Here is a 17,643-nt window from a genome sequence, read left to right on the forward strand (position 1 = left end):
TATAGTTACTAATTACTTTCCCTCCTATTCTTCACCATAGACATGCTTTCAACCATGTCAAAGTGACCTACAACTACTCTTGTTCTACTATGACCACTACGTTCCCGTGCAAAGTGGTACCATAGTATATTGCTTAGGTCCACCCCTACTAATGTAATGTGGGCTATTACCCCTGCTAATGTAATGTGGGCTATTAGGATATTGAAAAACACATATTCCTTTAAATTTACGTTGTCTTTTTTTATCACTATGTTTGTAATTCTAAACAAGATAATGATAATCCCTGTCTCATCTTATTGGTAAAATACAATCTTTCAAGTTATGTCTCAAACTCTTACGAAAGATGCAATAAGACTTGTCAACAATGACAACCTACATGTGCAACCACATCTCCAAGACTTTGGCATTTCACCGTTTTGACAAGTTACTCAAGCAACAAATAGGTACAAGTTAGAGCTCTCCGATGGCTGTCACCTACAAAAGCAACATTGCCAAGGAAGTTTAATGATCTTATAACTTCAAATAAGATCCAAAAAGGTTCTATAATACATGTCACCCACTATTCAATTCTCACCATTTTTTAGTCGAGGTAAGTCAACTTCTACTATGATTCTATTTAATGAAACCCTTCTTGTTTTATTAATCAATTATGTAACCTTACTAATATTATTACTTTACCTACCTGTTTAGGTGGATTATAATCTCCAACTTGGAGGTTCTACACACAGAACATGATATCATTGGTGTTCTTAACTTCTTATTCAAAAAACCAGAGAAAAATGTAAAACAATCTTTTCTTAGTGCATTGAGCATGAGGACAAATGTTGAACACGTTGGCACATCAACATATATGACTCCTACTAAATTGATGTTTGGCCTTGATGCATCTCTATGGAAAAAATGTCGAACTTTAACAATCACTCCATTTAAAAATTTGAACCCATATCAAACAATGTGGACTATTAAAGGTTGTGTGACTATGAAGAAGGATAAATACCAATTCAACTCAAAGAATGGGAATGGTCATATGTTCAGTTTTGAAATTATTGAGACTGAAAAGACTGAAGTTCAAATAAATTGCTTCAATGATGTTGCAAACCTCCACTTTGAGAAAGTCCAAGTTGGGAGTGTCTACACATTATTTGGTGGTACCATCAAATATGCAAACGAGTTCTATAATAAGTTGAACAGTGATTTTGAAATCACTTTAAATGAAGATTCACAACTTTCTCTATGTGAAGATGACCTTTTAATTCTAACACTTTGATACACTTTTACACCCATCACACAGATTCTGAATACAAATATTAATTGTACACTTGATCTTATTAGAATTTTCATTTGTGTGGATCCTACCTCTACAATAAAAAGGCGAGATGGAACTAAGGTTGTTAGAAGGAGTCTCAAGATGATTGATGTTTCTACATCCACTATCAATTTAATTTTGTGGGGACAGGCAACAATGAAAGAAGGTGCACAACTACAAGAAATGTATCATCTACAAAAGTCAACTATGCTTGTTGTAAAAAATGGTCTTGTGGAAAAATACAATGGTAAGGTTGTAAGCACACTTGCCACTTCACAGTTACTTATAAACCTTGATATTGAAGAAGCCAACCAACTATAGTCTTGGTTTGCTGAACATGAGCATAATTGTCTTACACCAACGGCCACCTTGCTAGATCTGCCTCAAATTTTAGTACAGAAAACTATTACCATGATTGAAGATAAATGTCCAAATTCCTCAAAACCTCTCCAATGCATTATCAAAGAAACCCTTGTTTTTGTCGTAAGGAAGAAATTTTGTTATCTAGTTTGTCCCCTTGTCATATTAGGAAAGCAGTGTAAGAAAAGGGTTGAACAATATAGTGACTGCAAGTGGTACTGCCCAAAATGTCTCACCACGTTTTTAGAATGTGATTATAGGTATGTACTTCAAGTCAAGATCGAAGACCATACTAGAGCATTATGGACAACTATTTTCGATAAAGCTACAACTAAACTCCTTGGTGTGCCTGCAAAAGAATTCTATATGCTTTAATTCAACGATGTTGAACTTGACTGTGCAGAGTTCATCATATGCACTGCTCAATACAACCAATTCAATTCATTAGGCATGTAGGCAATTGGGCACACGACTATACAAGAACTTGGTGGATGAAGTCCGTGCCTCTATTCGAACAATTGGTGGTAGTCAGATTACCATGCGAGCTTTGGAGAACATGTCCTTGGTGAAATCCATGGTTTATGAGGTTATGACTCTCGTGTCATTTCAATACGAGAAAACCAACAATCCTGTGATGGTCTTTTTAGTGTCAAGAAAAGGGGACTCCTCAGATCCTTGAGTTTTTGAGTTCGATGAGGATTTCGTGCTCCAACGATTCATGAGTGAACTGGGGCAACATGTGCTCTATAATGTGTTCTTATCCAATGACCCTGACACAAAGACCACTATCTGAACAACAACAGTGCGTTGGGAAGGATTTCGTAATTATGATTGCATCTCATTGCAAAGCTATTTTCGTAGTATGATTCCCTTGCAACAACAGTTGTCCTTATAGTCCCATGGTTTGGCAATGCGTCTGCTTACACAGAGTTGCAAGATCTCTTGTGCCCAAAACATTCTACTTTTGCCTTAGATTTTACAACTAATTGCAAAGAAGTGATTATCCTCAAAAATATTGAAAGATTAGGGAAATGTCATGTCAACGGTGCTGTGATGTAGAGAAAAACTCTCGATTGGGAAGGGAAAAGGAAATACTATCGATGAGCAACACATGTGTATGACTGGGATGAATCACATGGTCGCACTTTTTGTTTATAGATTAGATTTCCGCAAAATGGAATCAATAGAGTTATTAGTCCTACTTGAAATTAAATGCCAAATAGCTTGAAGGCACACACTCCTTGAAATAGTTATCATGCCCTAGAAAGTAAGCTCTTCCCTTCAAAATAATGCCTTGTTCATTAGGCTAAACACTCTAGGAAGGAATTAAAGTCAGAATGTTGGTTACCATTGACATGAGAGCCTTGAAGCTTTACTGGGTTCTTGCTATTCACCTATGACATGATTCTCGCCTCATTCAATAATTGTTCATTATTTTTACTATTGTCCAATTTGGACCCCTCTAATGCAACTGTTGTGTTTCTTTCTTGGTTTTCTTTGTATTCTTCACTAGAACCGCTTGTGTCATTTGACATGATGCCTGAAAGAAGTTTCCTATTCTGGACTACAATTATTGTAGGATATACACAAAATGGATTTGATGAAAAATCTTAAGAAATATCCAAGCAAACAAGTGTAAACCCAAATGCTACAACCTTTTCCACAATCCTTCTTGTGTATGCTAAAATGGGAGATTTCAATTAGGGAATGTACATCCATCAAAGCATAAGAATAGAGGAGTTTTGTAAAATGTTGTTGTTGCAGCTACTTTGGTAGGCATGTATACAAAATGTGGAAGAATGGAGAAGGCACATGAATTGTTTGACAAAATGCCTCAAACATATGCCATCTCATTAAATGGAATGATTTTGTACAATTTGATTTTGTTGTTGATAAAAGAAGTCAAGAAAATGCAGTTGGAATGCGTAAGGGCAGATTCTATAACCCATACTGGCATCCCTTGCCCATACGAAAATGGAGCTTCAGAATAGTGGATAAGTATTCGTCAAAGCATAAAGGAGAGAGAGAAATGTTGTCACATATCATAGTTGTAATTCTCTTGCTAGATATAAATTCAAATTTGAGAGTGAAAATGACATAGGAAATTTTTGTCACGGTGGCTCAAAGAAATGTGTTTTTATGGACTGTACTAGTCACAGATTACTCTCAAATGGATTGGATAAAAAGGCTTTAGAATCTATTAGGAAAATACAATTGTCAGGTGTAAAGTCAAATTCACAACTTCCTACCTGTGCCTCATTAAAGGGGATGAATCAACAATTTTTGTGTTGTGGAAAGTAATATCTTTCTTTCCAAGATCAAGGAAATGTGTATTAAAAGTACTACTTAACCATCAAATGTAAGCATTGTATAAATACATGATGAAGTATACAACTAAGATAGATAGATAAATGTGACTTATATATATGTAATCATGTGTCTACTTCATTTAATGTAACATACATTTTTCCTAGTGTATATCTTCTTACAACAAAGATGGTGATAAGTGTAAGTTTGCATTTTCAAGAATGTATCAAAAAAATATAGTTATTACAAATTTTTAGTACAAAATCAAAGCATAGTATAAATGCATGACATAATACATGACTAAGATAGATAGGGAAAATGCAAACATTTGTATATGAAATTATATGTCTATTTCATTCAATGCAATGCATTTTTTGTATAATGTTGTGACAAGTATATTTGTTCACAATGATTGTGATAGTATGTGTGAGTCTTCATCTTGAAGCATATATTGAATGCAAAATGATCATATTCAAATATTTTTATCTCAACATTACAAATAACATACTTTAAAGCACTATTTGTTAGTGGAGGCTCATTTAAAATTACAGATTCCATACTCATAGATATAAATAGCAGAAGAAATGGGGGAATAAATATGGAGATGTAGAGATATAGGGATGAAAGGGAGATGTAGAGATATATAGGAAGAATTGATCGCAATGAAATGTAGGCCATAATTAACTTATGATAATGCACTTCACATGCATGCTTAAAATTTGTAACTGCGAGACATAGTCAAATTTAATGCATAACAAGCATAATAAAACTCCCTTGACATATTTAAAGGTTTATAAAGTGGAACATGGTCAAATATAACCCATAATCAATTGTGTACAACTTTTCTCAAACTAGAGAGGGGGTGGTAGGGTGATATGGAAGATACTAATATAAAGAAGAGAGAAGGAAAGAGGGAGAGATAGACAAAAAGAGATAGAAAAAGATATAGATTGTGAGATAGATTGATAGAGAGAAAATTATATACAGAGAGGATGAGGGGGATCATAACAAAAGGACCAATATTTAGTGGATCTTCCATATCTAATTGGCGTACCCATTGCACACCAAGGTGTGATTGCTAGTTATGATCCGTAGTAGATATTTGTCATTTTTCTAAAGTATGTTAAGATTAGGGTTTTCGCAATGCTCAAGATGGGCCCATGATTAGAAGAGCACCATTTTTGCAAGGACTTTAGTCCCATATTCATCAATTACATTTTTCCTATTTATATAGCTCAGTGCCCAAAGGATAGTGTGAGCATAGGCTCACATGGTTGCAAAAGGCTTCTTGTGTATTTGTGTGGTAGTTTGTGGTGCTTTGCAGGTGACTTGTGGGAGGTTGGTGTAGTGTGCTTGTCGGTGTAGTTTCTTACTCATCATCTATCGTGCTCTTGTGAACCCCCACATTTTTGCTTGAAGTTGACTAGTTGCCTTCTTTTTTAGCCAAGTTTGCCATTTTTTAATATTGGAGCATATCTGGAGCATATCTTGAGCTTCCAATATCGATTTTCTGCAGTCCATATGTTGTTGGAACTTGGAAAGTTCTTTTTGATACTATCTGACTTGGTATTCCCAAAGTCGGTCAAGGATTTGTGTTTCTTACCTTGTAATTCCTTTCTTCCTTAATGTTTTATCGACTTGTCATTTTAGAATTCCTCGTTCTATAAAAATTTCACTTTTCATTTCATAGGTTCCTAAATCTCCTACGGATTTTTTTAGGGGGAAAATGGCATAAATCCTGATAATATTATTAATATATAATAGTTTACTAAGGCTCTTATCAACCAGTTTTTCAAAAATCCTTCCACCAAACAATGCAATCTTCAGCCTACACTCTCAAGTTTAACCAGAGCCAACAACAAACAAAAAGGGTCAAAAACCTTCTAACAAAAAGAAAACTCCAGATTGACAATAACCAAATCTGTTATCAAAGTACTTCCCGTAACTAAACCCATGAAAAGCTGCAATAAAGCTATTCATTAAAGCTGACCATAAGTAAAATCAATGCAAAAAATGGTAGAAGAAGCAAAATAGGATGGGAGGTGAACATTTTATTCTTCTATTCTATCCTCAAGGCGTAGTTGCACTGCTATTCCTGGCTCGACATGAAGTGGTTGGTTACTAGCACTCCTGTTATCATGAACATCCTCTTGCATAGCCATGTCATCTAAATCTGGAACAGCAAGTGGGTCATCGAGCAAGTGATCATGTTGAATCAGAATGGAAAGAGCAATTACTTTGGAACAAATTTGTTGCACCAATGCTGCCCCCAAAGCTCCCTGGTGCCTATGCAAGGCATTTCTAGTGAATCGAAAATTCTGAGTCTCTAGGGCATGTTTAATGTTATCACGTACAAAAAACATATGCATGACCATTGGACAGAGAAACTAGAGGAAACAAACCTCCCACATAAGCATCTCCCTTCCAAAAACCATTGTCTTAAACTGCTAAGAGAAAAGATTCATCAAAGATGACACACTGCCTAATCACTTTCCCAATAATAAATTTTAGGACAGAGAAAGACTGTAGCAAATCTAAAGCGTTTAACAAGAACATAGAGAGCACATGATGTGTGAAAATAATCCTTCTTGGCATCCGTGACAAAACCTCTTCAGCAATGATGCATCTTACATTTCGCCTGCACTGGCCACATTGCATATTGAACATGGCATTGTGATTCTTATCTGTTATCTGCCATGCAAAAGGTCTCTCCCCTGCAACCAAAGAAATTAGAACATGTTAGTTTCGTGGGCAATACTCCATGTGGCATTTTCGACAGCTCTCACAATCAAACAATCTCTGGCGTCTGCTTGTTCTTCAGAAAATGACACACAACTGCTCATTGTGAATGACATGTAATGCCCACAAAATTGTTTCTTGAAATCGAAGACCAAGGTGAGGACAATAGGGTATAATTTCTATTGTGCAATCAATCCTGTCATTTGGTACTTCTTTGCCAAATTCATATCCTCTATCATCAAAGCACAAACAAGTTAGTAGTATGAAACGTTTACAAATGCTTTCACAAGGACCCAAAAGCCTGCATTATCATTCACCAAATTTGTAGAAGCACATTCAAACATTCTTGCATGCAAGATTGTCACATTCACATGTGAGTGATGCAATGGAGTTCTGTGGATCCAACTTTCCCTCTCCATGTCTTTAGTTGATGATATCAAATCACATTATTTTTTTTCAAAAAGACTTGCCCTATCATTTTTGAGTGAAGGCAATAAAATGATGTGTCATTCTGAATCAATTTGAGAGTTTGCATTATACAAGGAATTTCATCTTGAAATTTGGATTTTGTCTTTATTTAAGGACTTTTTAGTCTCACCTTGCAATTCACTATCCTCTCAAAGACAACTTCACTTCGGTGGGCAAAAATTTCCTATGCTCCATAGAGTTTTGGGGACCTCGATGTATTAGGGGACCAGGCATGTTTTTGGTACAGGTATGGTTCTGGGCCAATTTTTTCAGGATGGCAGGGGACAGCTATTATAAAAAGTAGGGGAATTTATTTATATATATATATAGAGTGAAATCTCTATGAACTATTAACTGTCAATTAGTAACTACAAAGTTAATACAAGCTCTATGGGAAATAAAATAATGCTTTCATTATGTCCATTTCACCTTTGCCTGTTGTTTTACCTGTGGATCCCACTCTTCATTGCCACTAAAAATGGGCCTCAATCATTATGAAACCAATCACATAGAAGCGGTTCACCATCGGCAAAAAACAGACCAGTGATTGGACTTATGCCAATAAAACTTCATTTTTCCATGGACTCTTGAGAATCATTAAAAGCATAGTTTGCAAACTCTCTGAGTACTCCCCGAGTTGCCAAGTACTCTACATTTTTTTTTGTTGGGCGAGTACTCTCAATTTTAACTCTAGCATTTTTATAGACACAAAAATCTAGGGGCAAAAATGTCAATGCAGGCAAAATGCTGATTAGAATGTGTAATTCATGTGCTGTTTTTGCTACAAAACCATGCATTTTCTCTTTCAAGATGTCAATATCTAATTTTAATACACTTTGTAATTGATTTTTAAAAATCAAATATGTTTCTTTAAGGGATTTTAATATTTAGTTCTTTCTATTTTGTCGAGTTTTCTCCAGGTTTTTGCCGAGTTAATATTTTTGGGCTTGCCGAGTACTCTCTGAGTCCGGGTTTGCAAACTATGATTAAAAGAACCTGATAGATGGCTGGGGAAGCCTAAAAGCCCAAGTGCACAAAATTAGACTTCAGACCTTCTGGACCATTTGATCAAAGTAATCTAATGACAAGTGGGAATGGGCTTGCGGCTTGCATACAAACCAAGAAACCTTCAGATGCAGGAATCAGTTGTAAAGAATGAAGGCAGCCATAAATCTAAACTAGCACTCAACTATGAGGTATAGCCAGTTAACAAAGCGAGTTTGGGATCAAGATAAGGAACATGAAACAATGACCATGCAAGATTGTCTTAAATTTGTGTATTACAGTGCACTAAGAATCTAAGGGGGGCCATGGCAAAAGGATAGAAAATGTGAGAAATGCTGATTAGGGATTTTTTTTTTAAAATTCTTATCACAAGCTTTGATGGAGGCTGTTGTTTATTACCAATTGTTGTTGTTGTTCATACAACATAGGTGATCCATTTAGAGCAGGCATTCTTGGTTCCCGAACCAATTTCTGGTTTGTTCCATATCCACAAATAGTAGGTTGCTTCCAAATAGGATTAAATAGTTTTACTATCCACTCCTTCCGATTTCTATCTAACCAAATTGTTTCTTAGCCTGGTCACTACATATCCAAATACATATGATAGTCTCCAACTTCTATCCTGGGTGCAAATTTTTATAATTGATCAGTGTACATTTCATGAACTAATTCAAGCTTGTAAGCATTTTCTCCAACCTGCTCTAAGATGGCAATGCAGAAGTCAGTGGCTGTGACAGAGATGTTTATACCTGTTGCTGAGAATTCTCTGTCATGATGGCTGATGGTATATCTTCAAGCTGCTGTTCCTGTAACCGTTCCTTACTGTATGTGAGGCTTTCCATCTTTGGGTTCCAGCAGAAGCAGTCTTCCTTCGGTGTCTCTTCTGGGCATGAGCTAGAGCATTTTTGCCGCTCTATGTTCTCCTTATTTATAATATTGTGTGATATTATTCTATTTCTTCAGTTTGTGATTTGGATCTCTCCTGGCACCATGTGCGATGACACGACATCATGAGCATGCAAAATTCTAATGATGACAGTTATCAATATTCTTTGAGCATCGGTTATATACCATGGAGGTGTTGGTTCATCCTCCTAATTGCCCCAGTGGTTTCTTAACTCCCATCTATTAGTATTCATGGAGTCTATTGGTATTGTATGCCGTTTCAGTATTATAATATTATTGCAAGAAAAGACAAAAGAGAGTCCTTGTTTTGTTGTGTCAACAGTGAGAAGTTTTACCTTTGTATACACTCAGCTCTGATACACATGAGCTGCGATTTTCATCTGGGTAATTTTTATTTTTTTTTGTGTATCGTCAGCTGGTAGCTTGGTAGGGTATTGTGAGCTGCTAGCTTGGCTGTTAATCAAGAGGTGGCATTGTGGTTGTGTGCTAAGTTCTAGTGATACTGTCATATGTCTATGAGAAAGAATCAAAAGGGAGTATTGAAGATAGAGACAATCATGTACGTGCATTCTCAGATTTTTCATGATCTCAGAGTGTGCAGTTGAGGGTTCTTTCAAGTATTTGAACTTTGAAGCATTCATCTATCTTTGATAATAAGGGAAATATCTTTGCTTTAGTATTATGATTATTTAGGAAGTACTATTTGTGATTCACTTGTTAAGTAGAAAAATCTGCTGTAGGATGTGTATCTCATGTTTCATAATTGCTCTGTTCATGATCATGTATGATCATTGATTGTAAAAGAGGCATTTGTGTTGTCAAAAGGATCTGTGAGATACTTATAGCTCATGATATCTGTGTATTTACATAGCTAAAGTGATCAAACTGTAAAATGGCTTATTGATTGTCTGATAAGAGTTATCAATCATAAGCATGAGAATATTTTAATTGTGTGAGCACACATTAAAGGGTCTATATTTTGTGGGGCTGGGTTTTTCATCCTCAAGTGGAGGCTTTTCCCAGGAAAATATTTGTGGTCTCTGTTATTGTGATTTCAGTTTATTGCAATCTATATATTCTGGTTAAAATCTGAACAGGCAATTAGTTTATAACGATATATCCAAGATTTTTGTGGGTATTTTCATTCTCATCCTTGCCTGCCCTTTTTTTCTGATTTGTTGTGAGCTTTTGCAATGAGATGGCTGTTTCGTGGGGTTTTCTGCTGCATTAGGATAACAATAACATCTTAAGTCTGATACTTTGGATAATGGTTAATTTTGCATTTCTGTTAAAAGTTCATTGTTTATTATCCAATGGTTTGATCTTTTGGAGTATTTGCAGAGTATCGAAAAGCTTTATTCTTATTGCCAATTTTGGACAAAAGCAAACAACCATTCAAAAGCATCTATATTAAAAATTCAATTGTATGAATCAGATTGATTGAATAAGAAAATCTATTTATGTCCAACAAAAGACCACATAGGGTCAAAGGGACTGCCAAATACATCAAAGAGGGGACAGCCCACAGCAGGGACACCAAACGGTGCCCTAAGAAGAAAGCAACAACTGCAATAAAAACTGAGAGAAGGGCCCAATGGAAGGAAATTCCCCCGAATCCAATTAAGGGTTCCAAACAGTTGTGAAGAACTTCCTAACAGCCGTGAGAGAAGGGGGCAATAGACAAAAGATATACTAAAATTTTACCAAGCCTCTCAGTCTTCAGTCCTAGCTCAGTATCCAGTCCAGAGAGAGCTTAGTCAATGAAGGCACTCAGAAATGTAGGGGGGAATATCTGGATCAATAGCTTCACTTCATTGTGTTCGAGAGGACTGTTTGGAATCAATGACTATGACTTCCTAAAAAAGTCAATCATCAATTGTCCATTGGTTCTTCTATGGAAACTTCACAAATAAATTATTTGCCAGTAAGACTAGAGTTCTAGAAAATTGCAAACAAATGATTAGTGGTAATTGTAAAGGATGCCGATTCATCCTGCTGGAGGTTGGAGGTGGAGGCAAAAGCTTTTGGGTGCGGATTCTGGTGCGGATGCATACAAAAGCTGGCTGGAAGCCACTCCCGGCCAGCTTCCTACTAACATCATGACACATCATATCTTTATATTATTTTCTATTATCCCTGTTGGAGATATTACAATATCATATTATTTTTCATATTTTTATTGAGAAATAATTCTCATTTTTTGGTTAAAACTTTGGTTTGATTGCTTGACTGAAGGATATCTCTTCAATCAAATTTCCCTGGAACTTGCAGCTGGCTTTGTCTGCTGGTATTACACAGTGGAGGATTGAGATATAGTATTTTTATCCAATTTCAACACAGCGACATGTCCCTTGGAATTTGGATTAGGGTGTTCATTATGAAAAGTCTGATACTTGTTACCACTTGAGCTTATCCTAGGTTATTATTTTATCATATGTTCGCTAGCTTACATTCCTTTGAGATATATGCTAGAAATAAAAATTAGTATATGTGGAATGCATGCAAAAATAACCTAGGAAGAGCATAGACATGTGAAAAAATAATTTGCTGATTTGCGCTGGAATCATAAAAATAACCTGGGATGTAAAAACGATTTGCTGATTTGCACTGGATTCGTGAACATAGATGTTTTCAAATATGTATTGGTGAAGTTACAAGCTATCAAATGTTTTAATTTTGTATGTGCGTATGCATCCGCACACCCCCCCAAGAAAAACCGCACACCTCTACACTCGGATCCCCATCCGAATCAGTAACCTAGAAAAAATACTACAATGTGGAAAGGGTTCTACATATTCTGATCCATTCAAAATACTCTAATTAGCTTTAGAGTATTGCACTTGTGGTACAGAATGTTCAATCTCAGAAGTCCGCAAGCTGTTGTTAAGGAATAGTAGCCAGATGGCATTTTCATTTTGAACTTCAGAGGGTAAACCTATAGACAATAACAATTGTTGATGTTTGATAGCTTCAGTTAGATAAACCTATATATGATTATATATGAGATATAATTTATATATGTGTGTGTGTGTTTTCTGTATATTGAAATATAAGGTCATTGTTATATGAGAAAAATATATATATATCTATATATGTATGGGATTAAATTTGTTGTTATTATTAGTTATCTGATTAATGAATAGACATGGGACATGTCTATTCATGGCCTATTCTCTATATATATAAATCTAATAGGATATTGGATTTGGAACACACCTAATAAGGTAGTGCTTAATACATTTGCAGCAGATCCGAAAAACCAACATGGTATTAAAGCCAAACTGCGAATGTAAGAAATTAAAATTAAAGACAGAGTATTTAGAAGAGGTACTAAGAGCAACCACACACAGTTTGAAATCACCAAACCAGGAGAGACGATAGAGCAATTCCTGCTTTGCTACTATTAGCTTCCAATCGGGAGTAAGGAAATATCCAAGTGAGCAGCAAAAAAAGGAAGGAATGGTTCGCAGTAGTATGATTGAAAATATAGAGGAGAACATAGAGACAATATGCCAAGCATCATGGATGGTTATAGGCGAGTGAATGGATAGAATATACAAAATGAGAAAGTTTAGTCAAGCAGACAAGGCGTTAAGGAATGATAAATATATGCGCAGTAGCATCATTATCAAGGGATTATTATTCAATAATAATACTGTTGACATCCATACGTAGACCGAACGTGGTCTAAGGTAGCCACACTTTTCATAGTCTTTGTTTTAAAAATGAATCCTCCACTCAATTCGTATCTTCTATTTTCTGCGATATGTGATAAGCACTTTATCTCAGTCACTATGAAAGAAAGTCAACAATAAGTATAGGAACAATATTTGAGAGGGTCACTAGAGTTACCAATATAAATAGTACTTTGTATGCATGTTTAAATATAACATGCACTGTCCATTGAATCAGCATACATATAGGCAGGCGGTTCTTACAAATATGATTACAAACAATAATTTACTTTTGCCACTAGGCTTATTATGAGATAGAGGATAATAGGCTTGAACCCATATACTGATAATGACAAAAACAAAAAGGGAGCCACCTTGTCCCATAGAAAATGAAAAATATGTGATCGCAGGGAAGAATGGACAGTTATTGAATAAATATATCCGTGCATGGAAGAGTGACGGTTAGTAAGGAGAACAATGTCCTTCCCCCATTAATCACACAATTCAATATGTGTTACAAGAAGTTGCCATTTTCTGGAAATGATTATTTCGCAAGTCAAAATGAAGATAGAAAATGAGTACGCATGAAACTCAGTGGGCCCAAAGGGATTTAATAGTTGATGTGGAGTGAGAAGAATTCCATTAGAGTAAGTGGAGAAAATCAGGATGGAAAGCTCCTCATTTTTTTGACATTCGAAGTGATGTTGGAGGCAAGTAAATGCCTATTGCTTTCATTATTGGACCTTTAGAATAATATGTTATTTAAGGGTATGCCACATTTTAAATACATATTTGGTATTGATTACTATTATTAACTATGTATGGCTTACTCATTATTTGAATAAGAATTTTGTGATCATACTTAGCTATTTGATAAGTAATAATATGTGAAAATATAGACTAAAGATAAATAATAATATGTGAAAATATAGACTAGAGATATATACTTAAAAGATTGAATATATATATATGTTCAAAGTACATATTTAAATTAGATCTCTATCTATATTACATTGAAATTATCATAATACAGAATTATGTTAGTCTCTTTCTTATTTTTTTATTTCTATACATACTATAAGAGCTATGTACCTTGATCTTTTCCTCCAAGAATGTTATTGCAGGAAGGGGGAGATTGAGATTCAGAGGGAACCTGACATTTCATTAGAGGCAACCTTGAAGGAGAGGGAGTAGATAGAGGATGTGATTCAGTCAACCTTCGGTGATCTTGGTCTTATTGATTTAAAGGGAGTAAACCACATTGACATGGATTCTCCAGTGATCAATAAATTGTAGCAATCAATAGCACCGTGATTCATGAATATACCTTGTTGCTATGTGATTTTAATAGACCTACCCCCTGTGTACATCATGAGGAAGTGACAACTTCCTAATGATGTCACTTGTATTTGCATAAGTTACTTTCAAGTGATGATCTTACAATAACTTGTATTATGAGCTCAAGCAAATTGAGTATATGGTGAATGTCTTGCATCTCAACATTCTAGAAGGCCATTACTCAAACAGTACTTGGTGAATATCATTGATATTCTAGGAGGCTAATAATCTTGATATCAGATGTGATATCAAAACCTTTTGAGTACTTGGTGAATATCATTGATATTTTGGGAGGCCAATACTCTTGATATCAGATGTGATATCAAACATTATTTGGGTTTTTGGCGAGTATCATTGATATTCTAGGGGGCCAATACTCTTGATATTAGATGTGATATCAAACCTTATTTGGATACTTGGTGAATATCATATGTTGATATTCTAGAAGACCAATACTCATGATATGGAATGCGATATGAAATAGTGGAAATCTTCTGAGATATCCTTAAAATTGTTGTTTGTAATATTACGCTGAAGTAATATTTATTCTTATGTGTTTATTTTTTCTACGCTAAGAGGGAGTGTTGATGTTTGATAGCTTCAGTCGAATAAACCTATGTATAATTATATAAGAAATATAATTTAGATATGCATGTGTTCTTTATATTGAGATATAAGGTCATTGTTACACACACACACACACACACACACACACACACACACACACACACACACACACACACACACACACACACGGGATTAAATTTGTTATCATTATTAGTTATCTGATTAATGAATAGACATGTCTCATGAAGGGACATGTCTATTCATGAGCTACTCCCTATATATATAAATCTATGAGGATGTTGCATTTGGAATACACATACCTAATAAGGTAGTGCTTCATACATTTGCAGCAGATCCGAAAAACCAACAAGAATAAGTAAGAAAGAATCAACAGAAATTAATTAGAATGTCCTTATGTCCATTAATACCTTTTAACTTGATTAAACACAACTTTTATTTAAAACCTTGTAATATTCATTCAATCATAATACATTTTCTTATTTTTGTGATCAGTAATTACTCTTTGCGGTTGAGGCACGTTGCACGCAGAACGGATGTGGTAGTTTACTCAATTTAAGCACAACATTTGTAATTAGTAGAATGTAACATAATCCTTGAGGATTCAAATATACCTAGGTCTTCATTATGGAAGCCCTGATAATTGAACACTTCAAGTTCATCCCCTTTGACCTTTCATTATGTGTTATCACATTATCCTTAATATGTAGTTTCTTGCAGGTATCTATATTGGGGACAATCAAGTCATTCATTTCATTCGAGGAAGATATGAAGAAGTGACAAGTGATGCTATGCTCAATATCTTGCCGTTAAGCTCAAGATCTTCTCAGAATAGCAATAGATGCCAAACATGCAATAATCAAGAAAAGAATAGTGGAGTAATATATTCTTGTCTTGATTGTTTCCTTGCTGGAGGGAATTTATATAGATTTGAGTATGGTGTCAAATCAGCCCTGTTTGTTGCAAAAGCTCGAGGAGGAACTTGCACACTTGCAGAGACAGACTCTACATAGACAGTCATACAGAGGGCAAATTGCTTGCTTGAGAGTGGATTTGGTTGCTATAACATTTTCAAAAACAATTGTGAAGATTTTTCTATTTATTGTAAGACTGGTTTGCCTGTAGTAGATGGAAGTGGGGTTGGTCCAAGTGGTCAAGCGGCATCAGTTATTGGTGTTTTTACAGCAGTCTTTTCATCTCCTCTGCGATTGTTGATTACAAGCACACTTGCTTTGAGTGCAATTGCATGTGGTTTCTACTGTTTGAGTAGGTATGCAACTGACATTGGCATTCGCAGGGATGTAATGAGAGTTCCAGTAGAGAGCTTGACAGTTAAAGTAAATCCAAGTGACTCTCAAACTATAGCATCGATAGCTGTAGGGCCACAGACTCATTGATGAAAATATCTTTATTCCAGTGCCTCTATTTAATCATGTCTTTCAAGGTTTGTTTAAAAAAATCAAGATAGCTCTTCTGCAGATTTACATAGCATAAAGATTTTGTATGGTTCCTATTGGTGTACATCTATCAGTTGTTTGTGTACAACTCTACAAGTAAATATAAGGTAAATGGGAAAAATAATTCCCTAGTGAAAATTTGTATCTAAAGGGTGTTATGTTAGTTGTCATATGTTTGTAATATGAATGATGTAATGCCAGTTTGGGTGGTTAAGTGTTGGTGTTATGTCAGTTGTCATATGTTTGTAATATGAATGATGTAATGCCAGTTTGGGTGGTTAAGTGTTTTAGGTTTGTACATGAAGATTCCCAAATGATGGATGGTAGTTTATGGAGTGGTGTACCTTTAGAAATGGCTTTTGTAAACATTCTAATGCATCCCCCCAAAATTGGTATATAATTTTTCTGTTTCTTGATTCAATTTTTGTAGATCAATCAAGTGGTGCTAAAGCTTTAACGACTGGTCTGTGAGAGGCACATGGAAGACTCACTCTAATAACCACAAAGTCAATTTTATGGCATTAAATTTTTAGTAACCTTTCAACATGATCATTGATGGGAAGCAAGAAGATTACCTGTAAATTTTTTAACAGTGCATCATTTTTTATCATCATATTTTAATGAGATTGGGTCCAATAAATTTGAATGTGTCTGGCACAAAAACAATTTAACAACATGAAATATTCATTTTGTTTCCTGATAGGCAAAGCAATATAAGAAGTTTTTTGGACATTTTTGATATGTGTGGATTGGGATTTTTGCCTAGCAAAATGTCATGCTATATTGCTACTTCTGCTCCACTTGTTGCTGCTTTTGCCCTCTAACCTATTTAAATGTGTTTTTGCCAGCATGCAATAGAATGTTCTATAAAACTATATGTCGCTGGCCCTTTGCTAACAAATTCACTTGGTCTGATCTTCCCTCAACATTGCTACTAGTTGTAGCACGCTCAACTGTTGAAGTTATGTCACCCGTTTTTAACCATTTAAATGTAGCACAAATAAACATAACAAAAGAGGAATAGAAACTAGGTTGGCTTTCATATTATTAAAGTGGAATTTCAGTGTGCAAAGTTCCATCAATGTGAACTTGCTTCACAACTGTGAATCTGATGCAAGCATGCCAACAAATCTTGCCATTTCTAACACACATGCTCCTGCTCTTTCCCTTTTTAGGTTTTCCCTCTCTTTGAAGTCCTCCACATCATTGCTATAGTTTGTTTTAGCTAGCTTCATTAGAAAAAGGGAAGCCAACGAAATTCCAACTAAATGAAAAACACTTTCTCTTTGACTAAACAACCCACCACACCTAAATAGGAAAGCACAAACATCATATAGAAGCTACACTTATCAAACTTGCTACTTGAAGCATTTTGTCCAAAGTGAGTAGCTAATTTGAGATGGGAATTGTCCTTCTCTTCATGGCGTGTCCTCCAAGTGCCACTTCAACCCCCTTAGCACTAAGCTGCCAGATGTAACATTAAAGTCCTTGAAAGCTT

General features: G+C 35.3%; 1 pseudogene across 1 annotated transcript in view; it reads left to right on the top strand.

The window, feature by feature from the left end:
* Positions 1-16,121, top strand: part of LOC149560021 (protein LEAD-SENSITIVE 1-like) — a 46,819-nt pseudogene extending 30,698 nt beyond the window's left edge. Inside the window, exon 2 of the transcript XR_016363650.1 lies at positions 15,409-16,121. The product of XR_016363650.1 is annotated as a protein LEAD-SENSITIVE 1-like (transcript). The remainder of the gene's footprint in view (positions 1-15,408) is intronic.
* Positions 16,122-17,643: the final 1,522 nt, after the last annotated feature.

The sequence above is a fragment of the Cupressus sempervirens genome, chromosome 4 (genome assembly GCF_028749045.1).
Source record: "Cupressus sempervirens isolate cs-2001-9-10 chromosome 4, ASM2874904v1, whole genome shotgun sequence".
NCBI lineage: Eukaryota > Viridiplantae > Streptophyta > Pinopsida > Cupressales > Cupressaceae > Cupressus > Cupressus sempervirens.